Raw genomic sequence first — 12,334 nt, forward strand, 5'->3', positions numbered from 1 at the left:
GGGATCACCCATGTTTTTTGCAAAAATCCTAATAGAACGCACACCTAAAAACCACCTTGAAAAGCATCCTTCAGCTCAAAACAACCCTCTGGTGTTTCTTTGCAATGAGTATAGGGTATCAAGTGAAAAGGAAACAGTATGTGTATTTCAGACAACACTGAAATTTGCCAGTTTGTTCATCATGAACCACGATAGTGGGTTCATAATAGGGATCGCCCATGTTTTTTTACAAAAATCCTAATAGAACGCACACCTAAAAACCACCTTGAAAAGCATCCTTCAACTCAAAACAACCCTCTACGCCATTACGCTCGAGAAGCCATACAAGATCGCGATCAGAGTTAAGTTTTTGGTGTGCGCTACTTGTGGCTAATAGAATCTGTCTTTATTAAACTCAGTATAGGCCAGGAAGCTTAATCTGGGCTGATGACTTTGTTGCAAGGTGGTTTTTTTCGCTCCGTGATTATTGTACGTGGGTGCAGGGTTATCTAGATTAAATACTCTAATAGAGCAGTCACTTAAATACTCTAATAATGCAGTCAAGTGTATAACTACAATCCTTGCACTGAATTTGACAGCTATTAAAGGCACCAGTAATGTAAATTGTAGCTCATATTAGGAGACTCTGAGTCTGTATGCACATTGCAATTTGATCAGTTTCATGTGTGTACTGAAATCTTGACGGTGTTACTGTTCTATACCATATGCGTATTTTGTACCGTACGCTATGGTATTATGGCGTACGGTATTATGTACCGTACGGTACGATTTTCTGTACCATACGCGTATGGTACGTACCATATGCGTATTATGCTTTTTCTCAGTATCTTCTAGCTTTGCCATCACCTAGGCTACAATGGGCTAGCTGAGCAAACTTAGAACACAACACAATAATCTGCTTACTACTGAGCTGTAACCATAAATTTATTCATCAGCACACACATGCATTTTATCCTAGCTTGCCATGCCCATGCAATACCCACTATAGTCCTATATTAATGTACCTAAATCTTATGTACATGATCTCACTCTGTCTGCAGAACTTTACATAAATGGTACTGTGCATGTATACTACTTTATACATTAGCTATCAGAAGCATGCAGATGGTCTTATATAATATACTCAATTATAAGTGTGGATAACTGACAATTTACAACAGAATTGGGTAAATAAGCAAGGAGAGCAATTACAACATGCATGGTAGGTAGCTAGTAAGTTCTAACTGAATTATACATAATTATACTGCTTGTGCAAAGCTAATAACTGGAAAAATGAACTTCGTAAGTGTCATCAGTTGTGCAACATGGCTCCTCTCGACACTGTATTTGCATTTTTATATACTATATGTACACTCTTCTTCTTTTGAGGATCCAATTTCTTGTTTACTTACTTTTCTTGTTTATACATACTGTAAATAGTATATTCATCACACTGGACCTACAGCACAAATTAATGTGGATGTTGTTAACTTTAAAGAGTACATTCAGATAAGAGTAGCTAAACACATTGTCTTCCCATCCACAAGCATGACAGTAAGTAGCGAGTAGCTATATACAACGCACTTAACAATAATAAAACAATGCTACTTAATATACATTCATTACTGAACTATACATTAGAACTCATAAACTCACCATAAAATCTCTGTCATGTTATGTTTTCCTACTTCATCTCAGCAGGCAATGCATGCACATGCCTCATTCAATAGCAAAGATTCAGCGAACAGAACTACAGTTTAAAAAAATTTATTGCACAATTAATTACTATGCACATCAGTCTTATAGTATAGCATGTCTAATATTGCTATAAGCTACAGCCATGCAGATTTGCAAACTAAAAACATTACTTTCTCTACAGTTATATCTCTTTGCTACCTCCCTCAATGTTATTGTATCAGCATTCTCCAGGTCTTCCTCTGTTTGAGCAATCATTATACATTGTACTTCTCGAGCTCATCTGATTAAAATTGTCTGCTCAACTGTGAGACACACCTTTAGTGCCACCAGGCATAAATATCCATTTTTAAGTGGAAGCTAGTGTACTAACAAATTAAAGGTAAACAATAGATTATATGTAGCAATAATAGAATAAAATATTTAATAAAATAATATATATATGCCTGAAAAAATTGGCTCCATTTGCCAATGGATGCAAATTATTTAATATGGTTGCTATGTTGTAACCAATCAGAATGTAGTATATGGATAATTATATCAAAATCTTATGTTTATATTTAGCTACAATGGTACCTCTACTGGCTTAGCGTTTATATCACTATGCATTCCAGTTATATTCATTGAAAAATCGTGAATATCAATATGCTGGCACAATTCTACAGCCTAAAAGAAATCAATGTCTTTTGCCCTAAATAATGCTTTAGAAGATCAAATTTCAATTTCAGTTTCTGAGTAAGACAAGGAGCATACTGCTCTTGTTTTATGTTGAAGGGATAATTGGGCACCTTTAAACCCAAACACATTTTTACAAAGTTCATATATACAAGTATAGAGAAACCCCTAGTAGAGTTTTGGGTAATATCGCTCTATATAGCTTTTAATTATTGTACTATAATCTTTGACTATCTTCAGGAGTATTTGTAAACACATAAATATTATGTGTGGGTATTGTTCTAATAGGGAAGTGTAGGCAGACCATTTATAGGTAAAACAGACTACTGTATATAATATTATTAATCAATAACTGAAAGTACACAATAACAACTAACTCTTACAACTACAGTACACAATATTAATGTTACAGGTATGCATAAATTACATTATATTACATCATGTCACAGCATTACATAACATCATTAACTCTATTATAGATATATGAAGGAGGATTAGCATTTGTAATAATGGCCTAGTTTTTGAATTTTCATTTTATCAACAATGGATCATGAATCCAATAAGAGGATTCATGATCCATTCATGATCCATTGCAGCTAGGTGTTATCATGTTTTTCGTAAAGCTTCCAACCCAGATGATTGACCTTTATTAGTTTTGACAATGTAGAATTTCATCAGATCCTACCAGATCAGCAGGACTTAACACAATTCAAGATTGGATCTGCCAACAGTGTGATGAATTCATGATTGTTTTTATCATATATTGTCCTAAATCAAGATGTCAGTTTCATCACTTATATATAGTCATGCGAGATATCATGTTATTCTTTTATTTTAAGGAATGCTTTACTTTAAAAAGGTTTGCATCATGCAGTAAAGTAAATTATACCTTAATCGCAGTAAAGCTATTATTGATCTTAGCTCTAGAGAATAGAATAGCTATAATCAGATCAACTTACCCTGCCATTCACTAGAATTGACACATATAAATTCAGCTTTTTTCCTTCCACTGCTATATGGAACAACTTGCAACCAGAGACTTTTGAAGCTTCATCTATCACCGTGTTTAACAACCTTATAAATGAACTGTAAAATTGTAATTAGTTAGCTGTAGCTACATATTTTGATTTGTATATTGCATTTATACTCGCTGTGCGAGCTAGGTCTTGCAATTATATAATAATAAAATATATGATTGCTCTATTAGAGTATCTCGATCTTCACTGAACAGAAAGACTAGCTCCTCCCCCCTCCCTCTTCCCCGAACAGAAATGAAAGCAGAGTGCCATCAGACGTAGTCAATAGGTACGGCAGTGCAAAAACCTTCTGCTTGATATTGTACGCATACCAGGTTAGCTATACTCAGATGGTACGATTTTCCGTACCATACGCGTATGGTTGTACCGTACGCGTATACGCATATGGTATGTACCATACGCGTATGGTACAAAATACGCATATGGTATAGAACATTACTATGCAGAATGCAAAATTACACTATTCACAACAGTCTTTATTATCAATAAAAGAAATCGCATAATCCATTACTGGATTAATTAAAAAGTACACAAACTAGATGAATTAAAAATTAAAATAGGAATAGGGATCGCTGAAAAAAGCCACAAAACAAGAAGGGCTCGCTGGGGTGGTAATGTAAACCACAAATCCCTACCCACTTCAAAATGACAGAGCCTGTAACTAAAGATTTATGACAGAGTCAAAATAGGGATTTATGGTTTACATTACCACCCCAGCGATCCCTTGTTTTGTGGCTTTTTTCAGCGATCCCTATTCCTATTTTAAAATTTCCAATTTTTAATTCATCTAGTTATTATTATTATTTTGTTTCACTCGTGTAGCTACAACCCAAGGCTTCCATTTTTTTCGCGATAAAAACTACACAGCCTTACTCACTGAGTCCTTCCGCGTATCCATGCATGATCCATTAATTAACCCGTACTCCACAGATCGCTAACCGGCCTCCACCTCGATAAATTTCTAAGTTCTTCGCCATTGCCTGGTGTTTCGTATATGGAAGAAGCCGTAGAAGAACAAAATTACGGGATCTTGTGTGCTCAGGGATGCGTATTGTTCGAATATCTATGGTTCGACTATAGTCTTTATAACTTTAATAGATGGCAGATTGAAGTTGTGCAGCACTCTTTTACCATACAAGGTCGCCATAATAGGGTCTCTAGTAAGCTGCCCGTCTTCGCTACGAGAAGCCATTTAAGCGCGCATCCAGTTTATTCTTCCTATCCATCACAGTGAGTGCTTTGTTTGTCCATTATAGGTGGAAGGTAAATGGTAACGCTGATATCATGGCTGCTTTTCACACGCAAAAAAGGTTGGGTGGGGTGTTTATTACAACCCTACCATTTAAAAATATTTTGTGGTCTAACCACATATCATCAACAACCCTCCCATATGGTATCCATGTCATAAACAACTTGCAGAGTGTGAAGCCTGACAGTCTTATATGGGAGGATTGTGTGCTACTGTGCTTATGTCACTGTAACTAGCTACTGTGTACATATTCTAGCACACTCTCTGATCAGCTAGTGACATTGACAGTTGCAAACATTTAACCATGACCACATGCATGCTAACCAGACTTTGCTGACTATACCTATGGTGTTCCACTTTGTGACACACTGTTGCTAGTAGGCCTTTCAGGGCTAGAGCCCAGTCTAAGTCCTGGCAATTGGAACTCAATATGCCAGTTTAAAGTACTCCTGCATGTTTGGGTTAGCCTAAGTATCATACAATTAGGGAAAAATTAGCCTAATTACCCTAATTACAATTAGCCTAATTACCCTAAGTATCATACAATTAGGGAAAAATTTACTCTAATAACTTCGTACCATGTAAAAATGTTTGAGATAGTTTTGTATGCAATTGTTATGCAATATGCTATACATAGATTACACAGAATTTTGTCATGACATTGGAGAGTTATGGACAGACTTGATAATCACAATACTCTTACTGGTATGTATACCATAAAATGTGTTTTCACGATACTCATCCACTTTCCTGAAACATCACCGGAATCAATATAATTATGCATGCATGATCACAATGCAGCAAAAAAACTTGGTACTGAAACATGTCTGTAGCTGGATCAAAAGTTTTTCCACTAGATATGTTACAAATTGTTTGTAAAGCAATTTAATGATCATTGCCAAATTAATTTCCACTACAAGCCATAAATTCTGACCATGCACAAATATGGACACGACCACATCACTCAGTAATCGCTTTAAGTGTGTATCTAGTGAAAGTGGACAATGGCTGATAAACCAAATTAAATGCACCTGGCCAAACTATGGAGTTTACTCACACATACATGCAATAGCTAGATAGATGTATAGTAGACTAAGTGTGTCACAACCAACTAGTGAATGTCTTCATTCCCATTCGTACATAAGTAAGTTAGCAATGATACTTCAATACTAGACATATTAAAAATTTAAAATAAGAAATAGGGATCGCTGAAAAAAGCCACGAAACAAGAAGGTATCGCTGGGGTGGTAATGTAAACCCCAAATCCCTATTTTGACTTTTATACTCAAATGGAGCATTTATAGAGAGTCAAAATAGGGATTTGTGGTTTACATTACCACCCCAGCGATCCCTTCTTGTTTCGTGGCTTTTTTCAGCGATCCCTATTTCTTATTTTAATTTTTAATATGTCTAGTTTGTGTACTTTTTTCCAAATCCATTTATGGATTGTAAGTTAATTGGCACATTAGTGTAGTAAGCTAACAGAGATTCTTGGTTTATGCAGGGTTAGCCTGCATACTTATGGGAAATTATCCCTGCCCTCACGACCTCTGCTGCAACTGTACAGTAGGAGTGGAGTGATGCCATCATTGGAAATATTAGGTTTTTATATTCACTGTGAGAACCTTAGATTATATAGAGTACTAGCAGAGATTACTAAACCAAGTGGTTGAAAATAATACATGCCAAGCAGAAACAGCTTCTATAGTTTTTTTGTAGTATGCTTTTCAAATATTATTCAGATAATACACAGAGTAACTACAAATGCAAGCATTTATCCCCACCCTATATTAATGTCAAGACACCATGTATGCATCCACAGCCACCGTATCACAAAACAAGACCACTTCTGTAACAGATCACCTCTGCCAATAGAAATGGTTACACCACACGATGCAATATTTATTGGTGGTAGACTCTTTATGCTTATGTGAACGTAAGGGTCTGGGAACATTAGCATACTCGACTAGTGTTTTAGCAACATTATGCACTAATTGAAAGAAGCCTTTCAGTATAACCCTTGCATGGTCTTTGAAAAATCTATCTTATTCTCAGTATGAATGCTTGCATGTGCTTGCACTGACCAAGTGACAACTGAAGAACTAAAGGATTGTTTATTCTAACTGACTACAAGTCATGTACCATAAGCAATGAAAGTTTGGAGCAACTGAAGTATAGTGAATCAGCATCCGAAGTGGGTTGGTGGATGAAATTTTGTCATTGAGTTAATATTGATAGCAAATTGATTCATAAAACTTTTGTCATTACAGTATGCTATGTTCTTTTCATATGTTCACATGAATGGTCAGGTGTTGCCAGACTAGTGCAGCAAAATGTGCCATCCTTAGTAGTCCTTACCAGTATTAAATGTTGAACACCCTTATAACAATCCTTACCCACGTGTATGTAGAACAAACTCATGACAAATAAACTATCATCAAATGCATATACATTTGTATAGGTGACTCAGCATACCTCTATACAGACACAGAAATTCAATGTCAAATACCTCAACTAAACATACAAAACACACAACATGCACGCCAATCCAAGTATACATATTCCTGTACAGTACAATTTTCACCTCCAGTAATACTGGTAATGTAGTCCACCGAGTGATCTCACTGTACATATCCGAGAGCACAAAGCAATCAACCACACTGATCAGTTTTGTTGGGTTAGTAGCCGCTACCAGCTGTTGGCTGGCTCTTAAACAAGTATTGTTCTCCATGAACACAGGAATACGCATTTCCACTGTTCATTAGCCTTCCTTAAGCTTGGTATTGTCTAAATAGCAGTAAAGTCCTGGAGTCTCTGATGTACTAAACTATGGTCAGACTTCTTGACTAGCAAAGTCCCAACTTTCACACTGACTGCCAATTTTTGTAACTCGCTACCATCCGTACGTGGTTCCACCATTGTAGACGGATTACCTGAAGAGTAGTGCCGCACGAGTGAAGGAACCTCAAGTCATGTTGCATCCCACAATTAAATTCACTGAGTTTTATAAAGTGCATAGCTCACGTGATTGATAATTAAAGCAGACTAGATTTATAAAGTCGACTATTCCTACTGTTTAATTTACTGTTTGGGACTACTTGGCCCTTCTCATAGCCTGTAAAAGTCTATTTCGTAAGTGTCACGTGATTGTCGGTTCAATAGCGCCGATTGAAAGTCTATTTCGTAAGTGTCACGTGATTGTCGGTTCAATAGCGCCGATTGATTGTCGGTTATTACACCGATTTTCGGTTCAGTAACCACTGCCAATTAATAAATCATGTAGTATATTCCAACCGCACTAGCACCACACCTTTTCGGCTTTGTTTTGATTCAATCGCTTATTTAATTTGCTGTAGTCACTAAGGCAATTTGGCATGCATACAGCGAGGGCTGATTTAGGGGGGCCTCTCCAAATTTTCACTATATATGCTGGCTAAAAAAGATAGTAGAATCTACAATGCAGGTGCAATTGCATCGTATCTAAAGCATATACGTGGAGCAGGGGCGGATTCAGGAGGGGTTCAAATAGTTCCATGAAATTCCCTTTTTGAAAGAGCCTCTCTTACTCCGGTGAGATACTCTAATAGAGTAGTCAAGACCGAGATACTCTAATAGAGCAGTCACAGTATTCTTAAGAGGAGCAGTGTAGCAGGCTATGTGTGGAGTTATAAATAAGGAAATATAGTTGGTGAGGGTATCTGTGAGGGGCAGCTATTGTCAACAGGTGATGACCTTTTTTTTTCTTTTGGCGACTTTTAATATACAGCTAGGCTGAAGTTTCAATTCCAGAGTGGAACCCCCCTTTTAAAAAGTCTGGATCCGCTCCTGAAAAGATGGAAAGAGTGAGAAGAGAAGAGTTTATATATATATTCTATGAATCGACAATAGGGCTATATAGAGGGTCGGGGTAAAACTGCTAAACATCCAAATACTCTAATAGAACAGTCAACCACAATAAATAATAATGCAAATAATAGTATAAATTATGTTTTTAAGTGATCTGCATTAATTGATCAAAAGTTGTAGGGTTCAGTGACAATCATAAGTAGTTCAGTTATGATTGATGACATACAAAGTACCATAGAGGTAATTTGTAAAAAATTATTTACGTTTTTGTACTTTATATATATACATGATATCACTGTAACTTAACAGGTAAGAAGTCAAGCTTATATTTTGTATGTGAGACCTAGCTATTCTATAGAATATATATGCATCAACAGTTTGAGCACATCAGTACAGGTACACTGAAACCTCTCTAATCTGACACCTCTGTAATCCAGAATACCTCTATAATACTACCTCAATAATCCGACATCCTTGCTAATCCGACACAATTTTCTTATCCCAATGAGTGTTGGATTATAGAGGTTTCTTTGTAGTAGTATCCTGAATGATCTTAACTGGTGCAGCCTATATATATAGATGAAAGAAGAAAAATAAATAGTTTCATCATGTTTTACAAGATTCTTCAATGATCCATAATGCCTTACCACATGAAATATTCCCCACTCAAAACTATTACTAGAGACCATGACAGGAGATATTAAAATTAATACCATTTTAAGGGTTATCAAATTTACTCTTTTCCCAGCCATAGAACAGCCTGCCAGACTATTTCAATTGCTAGTTTAGAAAGCATTTGAGCTAGTATTTTGAAGCTCTGTTACTGATTATGTGATTGTTAGCTATATATTTCCCATACTGCAGTATAGAGGTGTAATTTATATGGTTAAGGGGCTAAATCCACTATCATAATGAGTAAAGAATTGCACAGGCAGGGTAAGAAAACATTTTGGGATAAGTTTAAAGAACATTTGCAATTAAGCCCGAGTCAAATATGCTCAAAATTTTGCCCAAAGTGCTTTCAGGAATTTCCAAAAAAACTCACCTATTATGTTCTTCAGTATTCATTATGCTTGTATTATGCTCCTAGGTTAGCAAGAACATTTTAGCCGGTGAATGCTCTATTAGAGTATTTCACTACAAAGTGACTGTTTTATTAGGCTCCATAGTTTAAAATAATTACCTAATATGCTAGCATTATGCTGGAATAACACTTGAGCCTATATATTTGATGCAGGCCTATTTGTGATTAACAATGCAATCTCCATGCACTGATCATGCAGGAATTATATTACTTAGCTATATATCTTTTAGAGTGTTAATCAGATGGCTGCACTGCCCAGGTCCAGTCATGGATTTTTTTTCTTTCTCCACCTTTTCAAACACACTTTATGTAACATTTTATTAATGCTGTACTTAGCGATAATGATGGTATTTTAAATGTTATACACAAGAGGTAGCATCTTAACTAAGAGTCATGTACCAAATGAGACTAACATTGTATGGTAAAAGAATTTTTTTGTGCTCTCCTTTTTCAAATGCATTTGATACCCTCAATTCAGGTTATAAAATTGTGAATGCACAAGACTGCATGTATCTATAGATTTAAGCTGACTGAGACTAAGTTTCTGTGTAGCTGTAATGATCTGGTATAACTGCATTATGTCAGCTTGTAGTGGTCATACGGGATAGGTCTTGTAGCTATCATTATTACTCCAACCCCATGTCTAGACAACCACATGAGTTGAGCAAATCTTTAAAAACTGAACAAAGTCAGAAGTTATGAATTGTAAAAGATTGCTTCTGTTTCAGTAATATTCAAGCAATTTCTGTGTTTATGGTGTCATTAGGACAACCAAATGGCAAATAATACATAAGGCAGTTTGGTAAGTCGTCAGGTTGCAAATACCTCCTGTGGGATACCTGAGAGAACAGGAAAGAACTCTGAACAACTGTAATTGACATAAAATTAATATTGAAAATGATGAGTTATAGATAAACCAAACCAGTTTAGCAGTTTTCCAATAAAATCTTAATTTGTGTGATAGCTTATGATGAGACACAGACTTTCTTGAACTCTACATAATATATATATAGACAAGCATAACACATTGAAAACTGGAATCTCATTAGTCAACAACTTGAATTGTAGTCAAGGACTGTATAATAGATAACTATACAAGTACACCAGTAAATTACTAGTACACCAGTAAATTACTAGTATGCTAGTAAAATTACTAGTACACCAGTAAATTACTAGTACGCTAGTATAATTACTAGTACACTAGTAAATTACTTACTGACATACTTTTATAGTAAACTTATAGTGTGTTACTGTTATTTAGTCATGATTACTGTATACATACAAATTTTTGAGGTTTACAGTTTTCATGGATCAGGATTTTCATGAGAGATCACTTGTTTTTCCTATAGCAATCAATCCAGTCACCATGGAAAGTATACAGACAATTCCCATTTACAAACATAGGAAACATAATACCACGAATTGCATGTACAGAAAATCCTGATATATCATCATTGATTCAAGGATGAATCAAAATTTCAGACAGCTAAGCGACTGTGAAAACTCACGTCCCTCAAAAAGTTGTAGAGAATGTAGTTGATTGGAGAAAATTAGGATACACATGTATGGGTTGCAGTGAACAAAGATATAGTGAAGTTCGCACGTGTTAAAGGATTATCAAAGTTAAAAGTTCACAGTGACGACATGTTTACATGGACCAGTTGGATTGAATTCCACCAGTGGCTGATAAAAATGATTCTCTATATATTTGTTGTTGATATAATATTTCTCCTATATTATTTACCACAGATTGTGGTATTACTGGTGAAGAATGAGATGTAACTATACAATGATCTTAAATTACGCCACCCAATTTGATTACATACTTGTTGTTTTTGAAGGCTGCAGCCTTTTTTACAGCTTGTGTGGATTGTCTTCAACACTTTTGCCATGATCTTTCTTTACCAGACTTATTATGAGAAAAATGGTTAACATAATCATTCATGTCAATATAGTCAAAGACCTAATGAGTTTGTAAAACCTCTATATTATCCTAGATGTGCATAGTTGTTTTCAGAGGTGTAGTTACAAAATTTAAGGTGGGGGGGCTAAGCAGGGTGATAACTGGTTTTTGTAGAAGGTGTAAAGCTCACTTTAGCCTTTTGAGATTGAATTTTGTAACTAAAGTTTGTTTTTAGTACATGACTGCTCTATTAGAGTATTTGAGTGTTAGTATCTGACTGCGTGTACATGCTCTAGCATATCAGTCTTAAGGGTCTACAAAAAACCTTGTGAGTTAGGTCATGTATAGTGAAGAAAAGCATTTACATAACATATACTCATGCTTGTATGAACTATAATAGTGTTTTATCCATCCAGATGTATAGTAGTTAACATGCTAATTGAGCACACATGCAAACATACTGCTGAAGTTTATGGCACACTTTCCTACACAAACCATCCCTCCATTGTACTGAGCTCTATAGATGTTACAGTATGTAACTACAACATATTACAACAATACATATGCATAACATTAATGACACTACTTATCTACTTACAACAGACATTTAGTCATAAGTAACACTACAAACATCAAGTCACAACAAACATTACAGATATTTAGTTGCAGCAAACATTACAAATGTTGAACTGTACAACATTCAGCCATAACAACATTGCCATCACACAAAATAATACTTTAACATTCAATTGTAACAAAGATCCCAACATTTAGTGCAAAAATCAGAAACATTGCAGATAGGATTTAGTGACAACACACACCATTTGGATTGAATAGATTTTAGAATTAATCACATAGTGATTTAA

The 12,334-nt window shown here is 35.5% G+C and overlaps 1 long non-coding RNA gene across 4 annotated transcripts; it reads right to left on the minus strand.

Moving 5' to 3' along the window:
• Positions 1-985: 985 nt before the first annotated feature.
• Positions 986-7,766, minus strand: LOC136249887 (uncharacterized). 4 transcript variants are annotated; one of them, XR_010698377.1, is made up of 3 exons: positions 7,220-7,766; positions 1,636-2,034; positions 986-1,438 (listed from the first exon to the last, which is right to left on the minus strand). It is a non-coding gene; the product is annotated as an uncharacterized lncRNA (long non-coding RNA). The 4 variants fall into 4 exon arrangements; XR_010698375.1 differs by having other exon boundaries at positions 1,636-2,042; XR_010698376.1 differs by lacking the exon at positions 7,220-7,766 and adding an exon at positions 4,260-4,794 and having other exon boundaries at positions 1,636-2,042.
• Positions 7,767-12,334: the final 4,568 nt, after the last annotated feature.

Source organism: Dysidea avara, chromosome 3 (assembly GCF_963678975.1).
Source record: "Dysidea avara chromosome 3, odDysAvar1.4, whole genome shotgun sequence".
Classification (NCBI taxonomy): Eukaryota; Metazoa; Porifera; class Demospongiae; order Dictyoceratida; family Dysideidae; genus Dysidea; species Dysidea avara.